Here is a 23,951-nt window from a genome sequence, read left to right on the forward strand (position 1 = left end):
TGATGCTGCCACCACCATGCTTCACTGTTGGGATGGTATTGGCCTGGTGATGAGCGGTGCCTGATTTGCTCCAAACATAATGCCTGGCATTCATGCCAAAGAGTTAAATCTTAGTCTCATCAAACCAGAGAGTCCTTCAGGTGCATTTTTGGCAAACTCCAGGTGGGCTGCAATGTGCTTTTTACTAAGGAGTGACTTCTGGCTGGCCACTCTAATATACTGACCTAATTGGTGGATTGCTGCAAAGATGGTCGACCTTCTGGAAGGTTCTCCTCTCTCCACATAGGAATGCCATAGCTCTGACAGAGTGACCATCGGTTTCTTGGTCACCTCCATGACTTGGGCCCTTCTCCCCTGATCACTCAGTTTAGATGGCTGGCCAACTCTAGGAAGAGCCATGGTGGTTCCAAACTTCTTCCATTTATGGAAGATGAAGGCCACTGTGCTCATTGGGACCTTCAAAGCAGCAGATATTTTTCTGTACCCTTCCCCAGATTTGTGCCTCGAGACAATCCTGTCTCGGAGGTCTACAGACAATTCCTTCATGATTGGTTTGTGCTCTGACATTGCACTGTCAAGTGTGGGACCTTATATAGACAGGTGTATGCCTTTCAAAATCAAGTCTAATCAACTGAATTTACCACAGGTGGACTCCAATTAAGCTGTAGGAACATCTCAAGGATGATCAGTGGAAACAGGATGCACCTGAGGTCAATTTGAGCTTCATGGCAAAGGCTGAAGCTCATGTACATGTGATTCCTTAGTGTGTTTTTTTTTTATTAAATTAGCAAAAATCTAAAACAAAACTTTTTACATGTTGTCATTATGGGGTATTGTGTGTAGAATTTTGAGGACAAAAATGTATTTATTCCATTTTGCAATAAAGCTGTAACATAACAAATGTGGAAAAAGTGAAGCATTGTGAATACTTTTCGGATGCACTGTATCATTGCTTTATTTCAGTTTTCATTTTAAATTTATATTAATTGAGATTCAACTATATTAATGACTATAAAGTCAGATGTACTAAGCTCTGAAAAGTGATAAACTGAAGAGTGATAAACCACAGCTAATCAGCTCCCAACTGTCATTTTTCATACACAGCCTGTAACATGACAGTTGGGAGCTGAGAGGCTGGTGGTTTATCACTCTCCCGTTTTCAGAGCTTAGTACATCTCCCTGCATATTGTTTGAATGTTGCCTTTTCAGGTAAAAGCTACTACATCAGTTTTTTTCCAGATTTCTATAGCAGTTTAAAGACTATGGGCTCTGTTTACTACAATCCGCATATTGAATGCAGATTGTAGTGTGATATTAATGATTGAATTCGCATTGCGAATTCAGGGCCTGATTCAGAGCCGCTTGTAAGCGGCTGCTCGTTCGTAGTAATTCGATGTTGTACAACCACGCATGCGTCGTTGTAACAGTGCGCATGTGCGTAAATCTGATTGCAGTAATTTTTCAGTCGATCGTAGACACAGCGAACAGGAAGTGACATGTCAAATGTGATTGACTGAATTGTCCGTTTTGGGGTGGTGAAGGAGGTGGAGATGAAAAAACGCAGGCGTGTCGAGGCGTTTTTTGGGCGTACATAAATTATCTTATGCAAGTGCCAAATGTGAACAGAACAAGTGATACGTCACGGTCTCATCCAATTTCCATTAAGTCTGCTACTCAGCTTGTGGTCTGGTATAGTCTACCACAATGACGATGGTCTCTTCGTACTTCCCTGGGCTCATCGATGGTGATTCGATTTATCAATTGTGGCCACAAAAACAATAATCTTTTAATTGCAAATCTGCTTGTAAGGTGTTTAGGAAATAGACCTTTTTTAGTAGCTAAAATCCGAACGCAGGTGAACTACTTAGCTGCTAATTTCGGGGTCATACAATCAATTAGATATCAATTTTTATTGTTTTTGGTACTTTTAAAATATTTGTAAGTGTTTCTATTTTGAGGGAAACAATATTGTACTCATGTTTGTTTATTTGCTTATTTTTTTGGAGGACAAGAAACCAAACGTCCTTTTGTTTTTTGCTAAATGTTAATTCAAACTCATAAATTGTTTTTAACCCTTGTTTTGTTTAACAAAATTAAATGTTTCTATTTCCATTGTATTGTTTCTAAGTTTGCTTAAAGGATTACGTTTTAACCAGTTTTGGAATAAATCACCAATAGAATTGTGCCGTTTTTTTTCATATTTTTATTAAAATGATTGTGTAAATTTTTTATTTTTTTTTATTTTTGTTTGCCATAAACATATTTTTTATAAGGATAAAAAAATTAAAATTGATTTGGCCCACACACACAAAAAATAAGTGGCATTTGAACTTTAACAAATCAAAACAACACAATTCACAAGAAAGGAGAGGGAGGTTGTTGTCGTGAAGGAATATGGGGCAAACACAGAGAAGGATTGTGGGGTAATTAGCCAGTGCTGTCATCACCTTTTAGGCCTTTTGGCTGGGGGTTGGAGGGAACCGGAACGGGCCCGGGAGCTCCTTTGGCTGGCCTGGCCAGAGTCAGATGTTGTTGCCTCTGGACTAGGCATAGGGCTAGGCACATTTGTAGGGATGGGTGTTGTTGTGCCAGAGGTGGAGGGTCCTCATGTTCTGGCAGGAAGGGAGGCCAGCTACAACATGTGCTGGCGAACGAGCTGCTCCAGGGCATTTGCAATTCTTACATTTGCCCCAGTATTTTCCGCCAGGGCATTTGCAATTTTCATGTTGGCCACAGTATTTTGCTCCAGGGCGTCCGCCACCCATAGCAGATTGGCGTCCATCCTCAGCAGAATCTCGGTGTGCAGATCCATTTTAACATTGAGATCAGTGAGGAGGGCCACTACCTGTGAGGGGGAATGCCATAGGGTCCCCAGCCAGATCTACTGCTTCCTCCCCTGCAGAGCCAGAAGAAATTCTGCGGCCGAAGCTCTCCTCTGGAGCAGACTCATCCGCCTGTGTCTCTGTGTGAAAAAAGAGAAAAGATTAAAAATCAGAATGAGATATTGTTCAAAACACATTTCTGAGTTGTTAACATTACAACATTTACCTGGGGCAACATGAGGAGCCGCAAAGTCTGGCATGTCGGTATCCATGTTCGACACGCCAAACACCTCCTCATCCTGCACACACCCCTGGGCCAGCTCCTCCAAATCCATGAGCTCAAGTGACACAGGGGTGGGACCCCCACCTGTTCCCCCTGCCCTATCAGCCATTTTTTGTTTAAGCCAATATTTGAAGTCACTCCATCTGTTGGTTAAAAAGTTGGCATTATTACTGCAGTATTTGGCCCTGTAACCATTTTTTAATCAAATGTAGTTTTTACGTACCGGCGTTTGACCTCCCAGGTTGAACGTTCAAACTCACCCACCCCATTGACAGCACTGGCTATGTCGTCCCACAGTTTCCATCTCTGGGTTGCACCCATATTCCTTGGTGCCTGTGCCAGGTTGTCGTTGCACATTTGCACCAAAACCTCCATCTCCTTCCTTGTGAATTAAGGCTGTCTTTTTTTTTTGGCCCAAGTTTGCCTACTAGGCCCAGCAGCCTCTTCCATGGCATCCTCCACACCTTTTTTTTTAATGATTGAAAAATTTTAAAAGTTAATTGTTTCAAAATTTAATGTTAAACATAAGCATTTTCACATAATTTAGAAAATAATTACATGGCGCCTCTTGGCTAGTACTTTGCTGCTCTGTACTCATTGTCTTTTCTCAATGTAGCAGACCAATTTTGACCTTCAGTGACATTTTTATACATGCATCAGCATTATTCGACCACATCATTCCTTGTGCGCTCCCATTGTCCGTCCTTAATTTGAGCGGGAAAAAAAAGCCTATTTATGGCTTGGTGTGACTTCATTTGAGGTGGCATTTTTGGATTGTTGTATGTTTTTCGGTGTAGTGGTTTGTTCACGGTTTCTGGTTTTTTGAAGTAGTTGGTATTGTTCTTAAGTTTGGTTTTTTAGTACTTTGTTTCTTTACGTTAGCATTTTTGTGTTTTTTCTTTTCTATTTTTATTTATATTTTTGAGTAAGTATTTCATAAATTCTCCTAAAAAATAATTAGTAAATAGTGTTCATTTTTTTCTTTTTTTTTTCTTTGTTTTTTTTAAGTTATTTTGGCAGTGACCAGGTGACAAATTCTAACTTTGCGATATTTGTCTGTTTTTGATAAGTTATTTTGGTTTTATGAATTAACAAATTCGATGTGTTGGTCTTAGCATATGATTCGCTAAGTAATGTGTGTTTTTTCAGTGTAAAATCATGTTTTAACTCTAAATGTAGCGTACTATTTTGTGAACTAATGTGTGTGGTTTTTTGCAGTGTAAAATCATGTCTTAACTCTAAATGTAACGTACTATTTTGCGAACTAATATGTGTGTTTATTTTCAGTGTAAAATCATGTCTTAACTGTAAATGTAGCGTACTATTTTGCGAACTAATGTGTGTGTTTTTTTTCAGTGTAAAATCATGTCTTAACTCTAAATGTAGCATACTATTTTGTGAACTAATGTGTGGTTTTTTCAGTGTAAAATCATGTCTTAACTCTAAATGTAGCATACTATTTTGCAAACTAATGTGTGCTCCCTTCTCTAAAATTTTGTCAAATATATTTGGCTTAATTGCTAGTTTCTTAAATTAATCTTAAAAATATTTTCTACTTTTGAAATGTAGGTTGCTTTTCACATGACAAGACCCAGGCCTGTAAGAATATTTGGCTTTCTTTGAAAAGATAAGTATATTTTTCCTAACACATTTGTCTAAAAAAATAACTACCTGGCTTAACATTTCAGGTTGATGTTAGTCGTATTATATTGGCCATGGTTCCAGAACCCAACCAACCTCAACTTCGTCCCAGGCATAGGCCTCGTAAGCATGCAAGGCCCCAGATATATAGAACACATGTCACCCTTTTTGGAATACCAGATGATGAGGTGTTAAGGTGCTACCATCTTCCGCCACAAATCATCATAGACACTATCTCAATAATAGAGAGTGATCTTGAACGGCAAACTGACAGTCCTACAGCAATACCACCACTTATGCAATTAATGTCGGTGTTACATTTTTGTGCCTCAGGATCCTTTCAAACCACCATTGGAATAGTGGCAGGAATATCCCAATCCTCCTTTTCAAGGATCCTGAGGGCAGTGATGGAGGCACTTTTTAAACACCTCCATCATTTTATTAAAATGCCATTGGATATGGGTTCCCTTAATGTGGTGAAGGCTAATTTTTACCAAATTGCTGGCTTCCCACACATCATAGGGGTTGTGGATGGCACTCACTTACCACTTCAGCCTCCAGCAAGGCTGGAGGCTATATTTAGAAACCAAAAGCACTTTCACTCGATGAATGTAATGGTGGTATGTGATGCCTCCCTCCAGATTCTGTCCTTGAATGCAATTCCCAGGCAGTGCACATGATTCCTTCGTCATTTGGCAATCAGGGATTTGGCACAAATGAAACAACCTACAAAATGGTGATGCGTGGCTTCTGGGTAAGTTGACACCTTCAGTTGAAAGCAATGCAAAGCTTGGTACACAATGGTCCTGATGTTGTTTTTTATATTTTCATAGTAGACAGTGGTTACCCTTGCATTCCCTGGCTGCTCACTCCTTATTTGGTTCCCACACCAGGGCCACAAAGTCAGTATAATTCCGCACTTTCAGCCACCAGGCAGGTGGTGGAGTGCAGTATCGGCCTTTTAAAAGGCCGATTCAGATGCCTCCACCACTCTGGTGGCGACCTCATGTATTTGCCGGCTATGGTTTCCAAAATTGTGGTCCTGTGTGGGATTTTTCACAACATCGCCATAAGGAGTGGTGTCCCAATGCAGCCAGAGGAATGCCTTGCCTGAGGACGGCCCCCCCGAGGTTGGTCGGAGGTCAGTATGTGGGGGGCCATACACGATGAAGTTGTTGCAAGATTTTTTAGGTAATTATTTCAACAAATTTATTTAATTGACACAATGTAGACATGTAATATTTTAATGTACACTTTTAACTTTTTTTTTTTCCCTAAAATGACAATACAAATCCATGCATACTACCTGATCAACAAAAATGACTTTATGTGGACACATTGGATATAACTTTGGGAACACTGATTTCTTCTCCTCATTTGTGGATTCATGTTGGCATGTTACTTCTTCAAACAGTTCCTGATTGTTTATTTTTGTGGGTTTTGGTGATTTTTGGACTTTTGTGTGTGCGTTTTCAATGTTTGAATTTATTGTGCCAATTCACTTGGTGTTTATTATTTGTGTGCATTAAATTTATTTTTTACGTTACCCAACCATTTCCATTGTCAATTACAACCAAGTGTAACCTGTTTCAAAAAATGCAAAGTTGCGGGTAATTTGTGATTCTCTGGTCCATCACTTCAGTGAGGACCAGGAGTTCACGGCGACAAAAAGCGGAGGCTCTCATGATGGCAATGATTTTTTTTACACAAAACAGTTTTAATAAAGGTCCTAGAAAAATTTGATTGGCTAATGTACTTTGTAAATTAACAGGAACAATTTTATTGGTTATTGTATGAGTCATGTGACCTACACCCTCACAAATATAATGTGAGTTATGATAGGCTTGATGCAGTGACATGCGTAAGCTAATTTAAATATCAAAATTAAAGTATTTTAAATATGCCTATAAAAAAAAACGCAAAACAATACCAGCATTCTAACAAACTATTAAGTTCGAAAAACCATCCCCTTGGTCAAACCGTACGTATTCTGCTGAAGAAATGACACACACTAACAAGAATAAAGTTTATTGACAGTGAAAAAAAAACCACGATTGCAAACATGTGAATAACAATTAAGGTAATTAATATAGTGATTGCCATTAATCGATTCAAGTATGTTTGCAGAATGAAATAGCAGGCAATTGAAAACTGACAGGGCCACTTCCAGAATTGACTTGTGCGAGCGCTCAATGCAACCAAAGAGGAGACGGACGCTTGCTATTTTGAATGCTCGCTAGCTAAAGGAGGGGTTGGGAGAATATGGGGCGGAAGGTTAGCTATGAGCAAACATATGAGCAAGCGCTTAAATTAAAAAATTTTTGTTCGTTCGGCGGACGAGCGAACGGCCACTTGCGTCCGGGTCTGAATCAGGCCCCCAGGCAATATCACAGGGATTTACTACAAATTCCCTGCAGGGACAGAGCTTGTGATAAAGCTCTGTCCCTGCAAATCCCCTCTGCACACTAGTCATGGTATTTTCGGAAAAAATACCATGACAAAGTGCCCACACATGCGCCAACTGGCAGCTGCTGCTACCCCCCTGGTGCTAAGCCCTGCCCCCTGGTGCTAAGCCCAACCCCCAGTGATCATGGACCCCCCGCAACCCTCCTCCCCGTGACACCCCCTCCCTTAATTACACTTACCTGCATGATCCGGGCCTCCAGTGATGTCCTCCATGCCGCCTATCAGGTGATCACCCATACTGCACTGGGACCCAGTCACCTGATGACTGGGCTGCAGTGCAGCATGGGAGACCAGCTGATCAGAGGGCAGGCATCACCGGAGCCCCGATCACTGGTCCATGGAGTCAGGTAAGTGAATTTTTTGTTTTTTACTATTTTTTTTTTGCAGTGAATCAGCTTCAGGTCTGTTTAGACCACACAGCTGATCACTGGGACCGGCTACCGGCCCTGCTCTCCCCGTTAGAGCAAAGTAGGAGTCCGGTAACAAGGGGAGACCCTGGATAACGCCACCTCCAGGCGTTGTTATCACAGGGCCTCCCCAGGTATTTTTTCACAATTTATTTTTAGTAACTACCATACAGATCACTTTTCCCATTACAATTATGGGAAATGCAATCTGATTACTAAAAATAAGTGATACTTAGGGGTTGGAGTAGAATTTTACTAATTCTACTCCAATTGCCCTGTAATAACTATAGGTGATACTAAAATAATGTGAAAAGGGTGTTGAAACACCCCTTTTCACTTTATTTTAGTAAAAATAATTTTAATAAATAGAGCCCTATATGGTGAAACAATAATCATCTGATGTTCAGTTTACTAATAATACTTCCAGGTTATATAAAGCATCTCCATTATAATTTAGATATCCCATATACATTTATTAAGTTTATAGCTTTAAATGCATATGATGTGAATATATAGTTATCAGAAATATTTATTACTGGTTATTAACAATTTGATTGTTTTATATCATAATTTAATTTAATGCAGGATGACTATTATTTAATTGAATTCTGAGGCACCAATTATAGAGCACACTTTTGACATCAAGGGGTAAATTTACTAAAGTGAGTTTTTAGCAGTGGAGATGTTGCCCATAGCAACCAATCAGATTCTAATTAACATTTAACTAGCACCTTCTAGAAGATAATAACTAGAATCTGGTTGCTATGGGCAACACCTCCACTTCTAAACCTCTCATTTATTACCACATGTTTAGACATAATCAGCTTTGTCGGAAACACAAATGGATTAGTGGTTTGCAATTTAAAAAACATGGGATGTGATTTGAACTTTCAGCCTCTAAACCGCTGGATAGTAAATACTATGGTTTGCATTTGAAAGCTACTGTCCATGTGATGTGTGATGATTTTCAAACTTCACAAAAACATAAATTTACCCCTAAATACTTTATATATTTTTACAATGTGTATATTTATAACAAAACAAACAGATATCAGAGTTCTGTGGTCTAAAATTTAGCAATATTTCAGGACTAAGTTATAATCCTGACACATTTATCCTAAATAAATGACAACTTTTATACTAACTTTCATTATTTTTTAGATGTAAGTCTGTCATTAATTATAATACTAGCTGAACATCATATAGATTCCTCTTTACTTTATTTATCTACATATACTTCATATGGTACCATAAAAAAGGAGAGAAGCTGGATTGATTGTTTATAGGTTACTGACCCATGGATGCTTAATTTGTTGCATAGAGACAGCAATACAGTTTAAAGGGGTTGCAACTTTGTATAACACCAACATACTAAATCTATACAAATCAGAAAAGATATAGTGGATAATCCACCTTAGGGAGCACATTTGATATCAACCATCATACCATTTATCAAGGATAACAAATTTATTAAATCCATAAGCATACATAAAATTACTATACACTCACATACTATATATATAAAATAGCCACTACTTGTCTCCAACCCTTCAACTATTGACTGTATTAGTCCTTAGTAGATATTAGTTGGACAGAGCTTCCAGCAATTATGTGAATTGGGACTCCAGTTTATAGGTGTATCTCCCATTAAATTTTAAATAAAAAGTGTTCCTTCTCTGCTGGATAATTTATGCAGGGCAGAGTGCTGCTCCTGCATGCGTTATACTCTACCCTAGTCAACTATTGCTGGTACAGTTTAAAAATATTTTATTAACACATGATGTTAACACATGATGTTAACACATGATGTTAATAAGAGGGAGAGCGCCTGCTCTATTTCATAAACACCCGGCTATATGCTCAACCTATATTGAGTCTTTGCTGAGTTACCGCAGTTGTAATTAGGGCTTATATGGGGGATGCTTGCATTCTTACCCCAATGCATGCATCGTTATGAAGTGCGGCAATGTAATGGGATAGCAAAAGCCATATGTTATTCATTGTCTTCATGTGTGTGTCAGGCTTTAGTTGGTGTAAGGAATGTGGAAAGTAAACACGCCATAAATCCTTAAGAAATTGTCTTTAGCTATATACGTGTGTGTTAGGTTTAGAGGGTCTTTTTCAGCAGTTTTATTTATGTTCATAATGTCATTTGGTAATTATGTATATGGTTTGTATATAATAAGTTTAAGAAGGGTGGTTTGTGATACAAATGTAAATGGTGTATTTTAGGGGACAGTTGTGGTGAAATATGTGTGTGTGTATATATATATATATATATATATATATATATATATATATCTGTGTATAAACTAATCTTACAGTGTTTTTAAAAGAGCGAAAGTTAAGAAAGGACAATGTTTACTGTTACCAGACTTAATCCCAAATAAATGTTGTGTTACCTTCAATTAATCTGAAAACATACACCATAAATAGTTGTTGTTAAGATTTCCAACATTTATAATTGAGGCAACAGTGCCCTCTACTGTCTATTAATATTTATGTATATTTCCCAAAACATACCTCTTTATACTTAAAACGCTTATTCAGGAGTTTTCAGCCTATATAAACTGTAATTTCTAAGCATAGAGGTAGCCTTTGCTTTTGCTTTTACCTTGACCTGATCTGCAGTTAGTGACCAGAAGGTTTTGACTTTGAAATCCAGCTCCATTTTATGGGGATTGAGGCTCCTGGATAGAGAGTGTCTAACCATTTATATCATGAAGCTATGTAATGTATTATTTTTATTTGTTATTTTGTAATAATTAACATTATTCTAAGATATTATTTTGTGTGGCTTGATTAACTCTTTGTATCCAAGAATCTTATTTTGTTCCACCGAGAACATTAAAGTGGTATCAGAAGTGGGATACAGAGATATAATAGTCATAAACATGCTAGGGATGTGTAGCCGATGGTTTAAAGGTCGTGAAGACCATTGTAAATTACCTTCATGGTTCAGTTGTTCTGGACACAATACTATTCCATAATGAGGGAGTGTGTCTATGTGTGTGTGTGTGTGTGTATATATATATATATATATATATATATATATATATAATATTTCAGCCTGTGAAATGCCTGGTGAAGATTTGCAAGCAATTAATTTAACTGTGTATTCAAAGTATGACCGTTGAGCTGCTGCTGCAGTATTAAGCATAGCTGCACAGGCTCTGGAAGTGTGCCATCAGACACAGCTGGATTACAGAGCATATTAATTTGCAAGAGCAGAATGCAATATTAAAGTCTTTCATTCATGTTCAAGAAAATTACGCGGAAACACTGAATCAACAGTTCAAAACATTTGTTGTAAATAAAAAACAAAAGTGGAGTGGGAGAAAGGGTGTGCCCTCAGCAAAAATCTGCACATTGATTGTACAACAGTATTGGGAGAATTTGCAGAATTTTGAGGTGGATTCTTCAGATGATGAATTTACAGAGGGAATTGCTGATGAATTGCCTATTGTGACACAGTATAGAGCTAAAGATGAGACTGTAACTGAACAGGTAGTGGGTTCTACCAGCTCCCAAAGGTCAAATTCCGCAGCAGCTGCTGCACATACAGTAAATGGACAGAGGAGCAGTGGTAATATACTGCTGCTAAGTTAGAGTTTAGGTAGTCGTTACAGACAGAAATCACGAGAGCCCCTCCTTGAGTGGTTGTTACGTTTATGGGAGGAGGGGGCAGATAGTGTCCTTTTGGATAGAAAGGAAGCTCCCCAGATGGGGTGCTGTGCATTGATCCAAGAGTATGATTGTACATGCAGCATACAAATACTACACAGGGAGATTTTTTATTGTTGTATTTGATACGATTCCATCAGAAAAGTGTGCATTCATGCACATTCTAATAGAACACAGAAAGTCTCTTGTGCTAGAAATTGAAAATGATTGGAGATAGCTTAGAAAGGTTTAGAACTCTTTAAAGATCACCCGCTATTCCAAGAAAGAAACCTACTAGTTAGCAACACAGTGCAGAGATATGAACAAGAGATCATCAAAACCAAAAATGAGAAATTTTTGAAAGACTCTGCAGATTATGAAAATTCAATTTATACATATAAGAAAAAATCAAATAGTTAATTTTTTTTCCTCCACATAAACAATATCCAAGGAACCAATATAGAGAGAATTCACAAGTCTCCAGTTGCAGAGATCATATTCCATCCAAACCTACACCCCTTGTGGAAGAGCAAGATATCCAACTAACTCCATAATAGACATACTACCCATAATACCCCCAGCACCTCCAGATGGTTAGGAGCTAGACCTAAAAACCTAATTTGTACCACAATACAGATTTTCAAAAATCAAACACAGATACCAATTACCCAATAAAACGACCCTTCTCCCTGAACAATCGATATGAACCTCTACAGACTCTGACACCAAAAAGGAGAAAAAGTAGAGGAAACATAGGAGGAATTAAAATGCACACAAGAAAAAATGCAAAGTTACATTAAAACCTAAAGGAATTTATAACCTATCATCCAAAACACTTCACTCACTTGGTCTGCATGACACTGCCCTCTCCAGGCTATCCTCCTACCTCTTTGACTGATCCTTCTCTGTCTCAACTCATGACTCCTCTTCTCCCCCACAGCCTCTTGCAGTGGGTGTTCCCCAAGGTTATGTTCTTTGACCTCTCTTTTTCTCACTCTATACATCCTCACTAGGTGAACTCATCAGCTCATTTGACCTCCAATATCATATCTATGCTGATGATACTCAGATCTACCTTTCCTCCCCTGACCTCTCTCCTTCTCTCCTCACTCATGTCTCCAACTGTCTCTCTGCCATTTCTTCCTGGATGTCACAGTGATTTCTTAAAAACTTAATATGTCTAAGACTGAGCTAATCATCTTCCCTCCCCCCTACATAACCACACTTCCCACCATTTCTTTATCAATTGATGGCACAACTATCTCCTCTAGCCCCAAAGTGTGCTGTCTTGGAGATATCCTGGACTCCTCCCTCTCCTTCAAACTACATATCCAGAATCTCTCACAGTCCTATCATTTTCATCTAAAAAATAATTCCAAGATTAGACCCTTTCTCACCCAGAATGCCACTAAAACCCTCATACACTCATTGGTCATCTCCAGATTGGACTACTGTAATCTTCTCCTAGCTGGTCTTCCCAAATCCCTTCTCTCCCCTCTCCAGTCTGTCCTCAATGCTGCTGCTTGGCTCATCTTCCTCTCAAAATGCTCTGCATCTGCCACCCCTCTCCTACAAGCACTCCACTGGCTCCCCTTCCCTTTCAGAACCCAATTTAAGGTTCTCATACTCACTTACAAATCCCTCAGCCATTCCTCTCCCATTTACATCTCTGATCTCCTCTCCCTTCACTCTCCTGTCCACCCTCTTCATTCAACAAATGCACGCTGCCTCTCATGCCAATTGATTACTTCCTCCCACTCCCGCCTTCAAGATTTTGCCCGCACTGCTCCCCACTTTTTGAACTCTCTCCCACTTCCCATTAGACTCTCTACCTCTATTCAATCCTTCAAATGGGGTCTGAAGACCCACTATTTCATCAAAGCCTTCCAGCTCTTGTCTTAACTTGCTGCTTCATACACCTTCCTCCCTGCCTACCCCATCTGTTTCACACCTGTTTGTCTGTCCCTCCACCTTAGAATGTAAGCTTCTAGGAGCAGTGCCCTCTACCCTCTTGTTCATCTCCTTACTCTACCTTAATCTACTTCTTACTCTCTACGAGGGCACCTAACACTTGATTGCTTTGCATTGTAGCTTATCTGGGTGTTATGGTCGTGAATGTAGCAATGCATATTAACCATGTACTGTAATGTATTGTACTCTACTGTACTGTAAGTCACCGTAAATCAATTTATTTGTTTATGTACTTTGTAAGGTGCTGAGGAACCCTTGTGGCACCATATAAATAAACAATAATATATATATATATATATATATATATATATATATATTAGTAATTTTATCTATGCTTATGGTTTTAAGCATAGATAAAATTACTAAGACTAAATTTGTTATCCTTGATAAATGGTATGATGGTTGATATTAAATGCGTTCCCTAAGGTGGAATATTCCGCTAAATCTTATCTAATATTCTTGTTTAAGTTAATCCAGAATTAACAAAAGGGTAACAGCAGACATATATATTTATTCTCAGATCAGAAGGTAAACAATTTATTTTATAAAAAAAATTTAGATAAATTTAACAGCGTCTGAGAAATTGTTTTTGTAATGTGATCTATACAAATCATTTATCTAGATACCATTGTATCGCACAGTGAACAAATATTACAAAGTAAGGGCAATAAAATTGGGAAAACTTGGGATTTGTATAGCAGTACAATACTTCAAACTTGTTCCTCCGATAGTTACACTAAGTACATTTCTACTAACTCTAAGTTAGTATAATAATGCAATATCTGTGAGGATAACTTTCAGTTATAAACAGAAAACATTTCAAGGACAAGACCTTCTGTAATATATCCATATGCAACAACACTAATTGGTTTCCCAGATCAACAATGTTTTTATTACTGTGCTTTTGAAGCAGATTGATATTTTATTTTGTGTGATTGACCCATGACATTCTAATTACTGGTGACTCCAGATCAATCCTTTTTCTTCGCTGCTACAAGACAGCTCATCAGTATTTAAAATAATTGATTGCTCTGCTAATTATGTGATTTTTTTTTCTTGTTCACTTGCTTCTATCTTTCTTATGTATAATAATGGAGTTGAAAATAAATTGAAATATGTATCCCATATGGTTTACTCTTCCACTATCAAATTGTATTACTTTTAGTAATGAGTTTTGAGAATTTTAAGTATCCCCAGTGGAACTTCAATATGCTACATGGACACTGGAATGATAGATTTGTGACATCATATTTGAGTAATATGATATAATTGTATATCAATAATACAACAATTCGGATCTATAATAATAATAATAATAATAATAATTATTATTATTATTATTATTATTATTATTATTATTATTATTATTATCCTTATATGGTGCCACAAGTGTTCTGCAGCACCTTACACAGTACATAAATAAATAGGTGACCAGTGGCTTACAGTACAAGACAATACAATGCAGGACAAAGACATGGATAATATACATTGCTACATTGGTGACCATTACACATAAATAAGCAACAGAGCATAAGCAACCAAGTGTTGCATTGCCAAATGTGGATTGAGAAGTACAGTAAATGAAAGTATACATATATAATAGCATTTTTCAAAAAAATACTAGCATAGCATTTCCAATTTTTGTTTTAACTAATTTTATTAACTGATTAAACATTTATGGATTGGAAGTCGATCAATGTTTTAATTAGAGATGTGCAGGTTCAGATTCTTAGAATCCAAACACACCTGAACTTAGAGGTATGTGTTGAACTGAGTCATGGGCTCGGGTCTTCCTGTCTTGTATGCATCTCAAAACTAGGCAAAACATCACCTTCCCAGTGTCGTATATCTCGCGTGTTTAGGATTCAATAAAAGTCACTCCCTCGTGGTCCAGGCACTATTTCACACAGGACACTGGAGGGTAAGGGTGTGTGGGATGGGTTTCAGCATGTCCATGACTTTGATTAAGTATTGTGGGCTACTGTATGTTACACTCAGTGTCATCATTACCAAGGGCTGTGTGTAGCAGCATTGTCTGTGACTGTCAATGTCTGTCATCAGTAAAGGTCTGTGGGCTGCAGTGCAACTGTTATTAAGAGATGTGAGCTACTGTGTGTCACACAGAGTGTCATCATTATCAGTGAAGGGCTGTGGTCTGCAGCACAATGTTAGGCAAACATTCATTATAAAAATAAGTGTGTGTTCAGGACAGGTTCAAGCATTGTTGAAAATTAATGTTCAGTAGGTGCCACTGTTACTTCAGTGTTAACGTGTGTGGTGTTCAGGCACTGTACTTGTTCAATAGGAGACATAATTACTAATAGCTCTGTGAATCAGTGTTTTAAAAAAATAAGTGTCTGTTGTTCGGGCACTGTAATTAAAAATAACATTTAGTAGGTGCCACTGTAACTAATAGTGCTGTGAGTCGCAGTTTTAAAAAAAATATAAGTATGTGTTGCTCAGGCACTGTACATAAACAATGAAGTTCAGTAGGTGCCACCATTACTTACTGCAGTTTTAAATAGAATAAAATGTGTGTGTAGTTCAGGTGCTGTTTTTAAAAAATAGGATTCAGTAGATGCTACCATTACTACTAGTACTGTAAATCACATTGTTTATTTTGTTTTTTAAAAGTGTGTGTGTTGTTCAGGCACTGTACTTAAAAAATAACGTTCAGTAAGTGCCACCATTACTTACTACAGTGTTAAAAAAAATAAACTTGTGTGATGTTCAGGCACTGTACATAAAAAATATTATTCAGTAGGTGCCACCGTTACTAACAGTGCTGTGCGTTGATATGGATCAGTTGATAGAAGAGCAGGAGCAGCAACCCAGTACTAATGCTGAGGCTGCTGCCAGTCATGATAGCACTTTAACTTACTAAAGGTGGTCCAGGAAACACAAAGAAAGGGCACCTGAAGTTTAAGTATTTCACAATGTTAAAGAAAACATCACTTCTAAAAATAAAGAGAAGGTTTACAACAACAAAAATACAAAATTACCATCATGCCATAAACTCTATTCAGTAGCTAGCGCTACTGCTGTTTAATGCACTAGAAAAATGTTTATTGCAGAAACCGGGGCCAAACACAGTAGGTATCTTCTTCTGTAACCTCTAATGATGATGATGATGATGATGATGAAACACTTTCTTGTTCTGAGTCTCATAAGTCTTGTAAAGGTGTCTACTATAAAACAGACAAATCAGTACCCCAAAAACAAGAACACCACTTAGGCTGAAGAACAAACTGGGGGCCTGATTCAGAGCCGCTCATAAGTGGCCACTCGTTTGCTCCGAGCGATGTTCGCACATCTGCACATGCATATGGGTCATAATGCGCATGCGCCAACCAGTCAGTGCAGCCGGAAATCGAGTGCTCGCAAAATAGCGAGTGCCTGCTAATTTGAGTGACAGGATGAGGCGTTTGTGGGTGGTAACAGGGGAAGGTGCTTGAAAACAGGGCGTGGAGATCCGCACGCAGGCGTGCCAAATGGTCAAAACGGGCGTTTTAAGGGTGTGCATAATTAACAAAGCAGCGTCATCGGCCATGTCACTTGGTTGTCTCTTAGCCTGAACTGTTCGCATAATTGCGGTAGGAAAATCCAACCGCAAGCACTGCAAGCAGTTCATACGCCTTTCGATGTACTCGATTAAACTAATAAATAGCGGAGATGATCTAGGATGCGTGCGGCCAGGTGGCGTCTTTAGAAAATAGCGAGAGCATTTTTCGTTCGCTCGCTCAGACATAGAGGCGACAACAGACTGCAAAGATCGAGCTTTCAATTTAAATAGCCGGCCCCTTTTTCTGAATGAGCAAGCGCAAATAGCGTCCGGCTCTGAATCAGGCCCTGTGTTCACAAATCCATGAGGAGAATCTAGGTGTGTCCACATTAGTTATGTGTGAAACTGACATTTCTGACATTGTTCTCATAGAGAAGCCTCTTTCCACTATTTCTGCAACTTCTTAAAATGTGTACAAGTAAGGATTGTCACATAATAGAAATTGAGGATGCTAGTGTGGATGTGCAACAGGATGATGAGCAGGGGTATTTGTATACTGTCTAACTCTAATGAGGATGTTGATGATGAAGATGTTGTTTCTGTAAGTCAGCTTCCAGTGGCAGCAGTTCTTGCTTGTGATACATAGAAAGCCACTGTCATGTCTGGGCATAAGACCAGAAAAGCCATCTTTTGGGTGTGGAATTATTTTTACCAAATCCTTGCAACATTTATGAAGGCATCTGTACCATTTTTTTAGGCCAAAGTTAGTAGAGATAGGGATGTTAATCATCTAGGCACCTCCTCCCTGTTATGTAATTTGCAGTGAGTTCATGCAACTTATTTACCAAAATGATAGTAATTTGTAAAATAATAACAATCAGTCTAGTATCAGCTTCCAGCAGTTTGGACCAGAACATATCAACTCAACCACCAACATCCTCATCATCAACCTCCTCATTAATGATCAGAGGTAGTCCTTCCAAAAATTGTTTTGTGCAGACCCAAATAAAACAAAGCAATCCAGCAATTAAAATGGCAGTCCCTGTTGCTAAAGTGCTTGGTTTATTTAACTGTGTGTATGTATGTATGTGTGTGTGTATATATATATATATATATATATATATATACATACATACATAAGGGTGGGTGGGAGAGCCCAAGGAAAATTTTAATTGTGAAAAACTTTTTTTGTAATGGGCTGCATTTTTGGGGGGCATTGTGGTTGGTCTTGTTATGCTTTGAAAAAAATTTCAGTGGTTATTGTTCTAATACATTATTACTCATTTTTTAAAGAAAATAATATTAATACAATGTTAATAGCCAATGATTCCCTTGAAAGGTTAGATAACACAAATATTAGGAGGCTGACCTGCTTGCCAAACTACTGACCTCCCCTCCTCTCTCATAAATTTAATTTAATTTTTTGATTGACTAACTAAGCAACCCTTCCTTTCTTTTACCTGCCTTCCACTACATACACACCATCTCCATTTCTCTTTACTGCCCTGAGAGCTTTAATTTAGTTCTAGATTTATGAAAATATTATTGGTTTATATGGGATCTTATAGTTTATTAAACTTCTACCCTGTCTGCCACTGCTATGTGGCATAATGATATAGTCTTTTAAATGGCCATGTGTTTGTGGTACTGCTGTGTTTGCATAATGTAGCCAGCCAGCCTTCGGACAATATTAGTAAACAATATTATGAACTGTGAGGTTGTCAAGATTGACTGGAAATGGATGTTGTTAATTTTAATAATACTGTAGGAAAAACCAGGCCCAAATCACATGATATTAGCATTATTTTTTTAAATACGATCCGAAACAAAACCAAAACACGAAGATGATTCCAGATCCCAAACCAAACATGGGGGTTAGTTCACATCTCTAGTTTTAATAAATATTTCCTCACCTTGTGATTTAAATGATTTGGCTAAATGTAGAAGAGAACTTGTATTTACCACCCTACAAACCAAAGTCATAGTAGCTCTTTAAAATTAGGTCTAATCAAGTTCTCTTACAATACTGAGACAGGTATTACTTCCTATTCTCAAACTTAATCCCACTACAGACCCAGTGTAATTCATGTGCATCAAATATCACTTCTCGGGATGTAGTGATGAGACTGACGGTGGAATCCCGACAAGGGATGTAACATAGATATTGAAATACTGATGCCTATGTTAATCCCAATGTTGGAACGCCGAGGATGCCAGCCCAAATGAAGGTAAGTCCGGGGCACCCTTAGTATTAGCCACAGGGGGGAGGGTTAGTAATAGGGAGTCTAGCATGGTTAGCATTAGGTTTGGGGGGGGAGATTAGGGTTAGGCACCCCCTAAGAGGAAGGGTTAGAGTTACTCATTACTGGAGGAGGTTAGGTTTAGGCACCCAAAGCAGTAAAAATAGATTGAGGTGAGTCAACCAGACACCCTCAGTTTCCTGGTGCTGAGAAGAACACTAATAAGGTAAATGATTGAATTCTTAAAAAATAAAAAAATATTGAATATTTGTAAAATAATACAGGTCACAGCGCTGCAAAACTTGTGTCAGTTGCTAATCTCACATAACTACACCTAGTGAACAAAAGAAAGAAAAAGTTGCGCTGATGTGGCTGTATAATTGGTAAGTACTTGATTGATTTGAAAAAACATCTAAGCATCTCTGAATCATATGAAAAAATTATTGAACAAACTATAACATGTAATTAGTTGGAATATATTTCTTGAACACAATTAAAATCACAATATTGTTGCAACAACTCTGAGGACAATTAGAAGATTTTCATGGCATATAATAGTTCCACTAATATCCTTTAATTTTAATTGGTGTCAATAGGTAAAATAGGATTCAAATGCTCACCACCATATTTCGACATAGATGATAAAAAGTGTCCAGCAGTGATGTTGTGTATAGGGGAAGTCTGGCTGCCACTTGTAGTGCTCCGGAGCTTATGCTGGAACCAGCGTGTGGCTGTGTGGGAGTCCCCCACTGCAGCATAGAAACAACTAGCGGAGCCGCAATTACTTCTCAGCACACGAGGCCAGAAGGCAGCTGTGAGGCGACCGGTGTCCATCTGACACCTAGGTCTGCAAGCGGTCTCCTGATTCCCAGAAGCAACAAATATAAATGGCAAGTGCCACATCCTGGCTGTCGGGTTTTGATGAATCCAATGCGGTCCGGAGCTTACGTCTCACTGCTTGGAGATGTAACCAGTGGTGATGAGCGGCAGCAAGTGAAGAGTTGCTGAACACTGACCACAGTGTGTGGTTATAACCCCTTTGATGCATTTTCACTCCCCTCTTGGAGCTTTTTCAAGATAGGTTTAGGCACCCCCCCTGGAGGATTAGGTTTAGGGTGCGGAGAGGGGATTAACAATACTGGATCAGAACCTCATATACCCCTGCCTATACCTTCTAAAACCCTTCCTATAAACCTCTAAGGATGACGCTAATTTGCGAACACAGTCATACAGTAAATAAAGACTTAAACCTGGAATCTGTGGTTCCAAAGCACAAGTGTTATTCAAGTAAAAGTTCAGACAGTTACACGCAATTGATCCAGACACAATTTAGGTGCAAAAGGAAATTATACAGACCCAAGTACAGTATACATATGCAACGCTTCCGGACCCGAAGATAGGCATCAGCAAGAGACCCCTCGTCATACAGCATTCAGCACGAAGACTAAGAACCAGCATTTGAGCACACATATTTATCCCCCCCAGAATAAACAGGACAATAGAGAAGTTTGTTGCTGATGTCAATGGTTCCCAGGGGAGAAACATCTGTTACAGGGCAATTAACAGGCTGGTTCAAATAGACTCTCCCTGCCTCTAACAGCTGGGGATCTTTCCCTTCCCGCCCCCTGCAACATCCTAACAGTTGTTCATGAAATATACATTTTGTTGCTTGTAGGCTCTGCAATCCATAACTCGAGAATGCATGGTGCGATCTCCCCACCGATAACACCTTAGTTATCAAATATCTTTATTTCTCAGCATTTAAACTAACTGAACAAACTTAAATCATACACTTTAAAGCTTATTAAACATTATGTGTGAATATGTAATGTGTGAGTATTCGGGGTTTGATATAAGGATGCTAGTTAACTAGGGGCAGATGCGTGCGCATAAAGCTAATAAAACAGCGGTTTCATACAAAGTCCTATGCATTCGCTAATATGCGACAAGCTAACAGTGCAATTGTGTGTATTAATGTGTGCATGAGAAATGGTGAAAGATGCAATCGCATGGTGCTAATAGTATTATCTCCACATGTACTAAAATGTGAGTTTATCTAAAATGGCGCTTAGGCGGCCATTCGCAAAATGGCATCTTGCGATCTCATTTTCAAGATGGCGTCTTGTGACCAGTCGCAAGATGGCGTCGCCGCGATTAAATTTTAAACTGAACTTGTCTCAGCCAATTATTCTGCTTCGACAGGATGTTAGGTTTAGGAATCCCTGGGGGGAGGGTTAGGATTAGGCACTAAGGGGGAGGTTGGGGTTAGGTACCACTAAGGGATGGTTAGGATTGGGGGGTAGGGGAGGGTGCCTACCCCAGTCGGGATATCCTCATGTCAGGCTTCCGCTGTTGGGATTTGAAACAGCGGCTAAAGATCAACCGGCATTTCAATCCCATTCCCTCTGCCCTCTAAGGAATTTACTTATTAAACTAATTTTGCAGGAAACCATCTGAAAACATCCATTTTCTGGGGGTACCCACAAAATGTAAACATCAGCAGAAAAATATGTTGCATTTCCCTCATTTCTGTTCGCAATAGCATAGATTTCTATGTGAGCTGCTATTTTGTGAAACTTACCTTATACCCATTAGCTAACAACATCTTGAGACAGTGTTAGCCATTGTAGCCTACAGGTTACATACAATATTGCAGATTTTACTGAAAATGGGATTCTCCAGATCCCTCCCCAGTAATAGCATGAACTGCTGGGGTCCCACAGCTAAAAGAATGATGTTTGCTGATGTAATCACTTTATTTTATACTTTGCAGTGATGGGTTCTATCAAAGACCCTGTCCCTGTATGTGATTCATAACACATACAAGTGGTACACAATTTTGTATTGTCATGAATTGGATCTGGTAGTTAAGAAATGGGCCCCAAATACTGCAATATATTCAACTTTGTGGCATTTACATCTTTATGCAGTATGGTGAAGCTGGAGTTAAGATTATTTTATTAGATATAAGGGGATCATTACTATAATAAATTTTATGGGTAGCTTTGGGTTACAATACTTTATAGATGTACTTTTGATTCAATATCTTATGGAAGCAGACCACTGTTTTGCTGCTGTATTTCTGCATATCCTAAGCTCCGATTTTCCACTGGAACCCAGTGTCCATTAGCTATGCCATAGAACTGTGGGCCTGATTCAGAGCCACTCACAAACAGCGAGTGTTCACTCTGAATCAGGGCGGGTGCTTGTTTTTTAAGTTGCAGCCTCCTGGCCGCTCGCATAGCTGTGGGTGACCACCCACAGCTTATGCGAGCGGCCAGGTGATGGTCGCGATGGTCAAGACCATTGCAACCATTGGGCTTGTGACGAGACCCTTATGGTAGGGTCTCATGGCCGAAAGCCCCGGTGAACTTCCTGCTCTAATAGAGCAGGAAGTCCACCTACTGACATCACGAGTGATGACAGTAGGGCCGCCCACAAACGGCAGGCATTCCTGCAGGAATGCCACCATTTGCCCAGCAACCCCCCCTCCCCACCTTCCAAACAGGGCGAGCTGACGATCAACATCGACTGCCAACCCTTTTGGATGCGAGCGCCAGTTCAGGAGCTTTTTGCGCTCGCTCAGGGGCTCGCGCACGCGCAGTGCGCTCTCCTCGCGTGCACACTGGCCCACCATTGACCCACTTGTGAGCGCTATGCGCTTGCCAGCGGGTTTGAATCAGGCCCTGAGTTCATATGTCCATATTTTATAATATAATACTTTTCATGCTCAGTTACAAAAATTTCCACAGAGTACTTAATCACAAGGTGTTTTAACCTTGAAAAGTGATTCACACAGTAATGCTCTTGATGTTTTGTTGACAAGCAAAAGGTCAACAGGTACCACATGTTGATAAAAATAATGGCAACATGTTCTGAATATCAACAAAAACTATGTCAACTTTAAAATATGTTGACACTGCCAAAATGTCAACATGTTCAAAATGATGAAGGCCAACATGTTGACAGGTACATACAGGCATATTTATTAATATTATTTTTAATAAAAAATTGTGAAAACTGGTCTTTTAACACCCTTTTAACTAGAGATAAGCAGTTTGGTTTTCCTCAGTTATGTTTGTATCTCAAAAATGTCATCATATTGGCTATCCTGCTTTCATATATATTTCTGCAGCCAGGAAAAGAGATTCTAGTATTCCAAAACCTTTGAAATATCCAGTAGGTTTGGCGATATAAGGGATTAAACTGTCCTACAAACAGCAGTTTGACAGTCAAAGAAGTGATACATCCTTATGAGTCAATAGGCATTACAAACCCTATGCATTGATTTAAGCTTCTTAAGGGTAATAGTAAGACTCTAACATTACTGTATATTGACAAATGCAGAAATATACAAACAACAATATTTCATGGTACATTATTGATGACACATTAAGATACAAACAATGATTTCTAATATAATAAGTTCAAGACAAGTGTTTCAAGTGCATTATGTTTAATATAATAAATTGGGAATCCTGAATAGATAAGTAGGCAACAATAAAATTCACTATGTAAATTAACATTGTTATAAATGACAGTATATGAAATAAACATTTTTAAATACTGAGCAAATTAACATATTTAATGGGGATATCAAAAAGGGCACTTTAATTTATATATACTGTGTAATATATATATATATATATATATATATATATATATATATATAGAAATAGCAATAACACAAAGTACATTTAGCAAGTAGAGAAACAAAAATTAGGACGCTAAAGAGTATACGTTTATAATGTTTTGCATGTGTTTCAATAATATGTAATTGAGTATGAAATGCGGATCTGTCCTCCTACATCTATCCTCAATACTGCATGCAACGTGACATGCCTGGCATGATTGAGCCGTCAGGTCCTATGCAACTCTGCTTGCATCAGGCATCTTTTTTTTTGCTGAAAATGCATCTAAGTTGCAATGAAATGCAAATAGTATGCACCAGGAGAC

Source organism: Taudactylus pleione, unplaced genomic scaffold, assembly GCF_031769625.1.
Source record: "Taudactylus pleione unplaced genomic scaffold, aTauple2 ptg000005l, whole genome shotgun sequence".
Taxonomy (NCBI): Eukaryota; Metazoa; Chordata; class Amphibia; order Anura; family Myobatrachidae; genus Taudactylus; species Taudactylus pleione.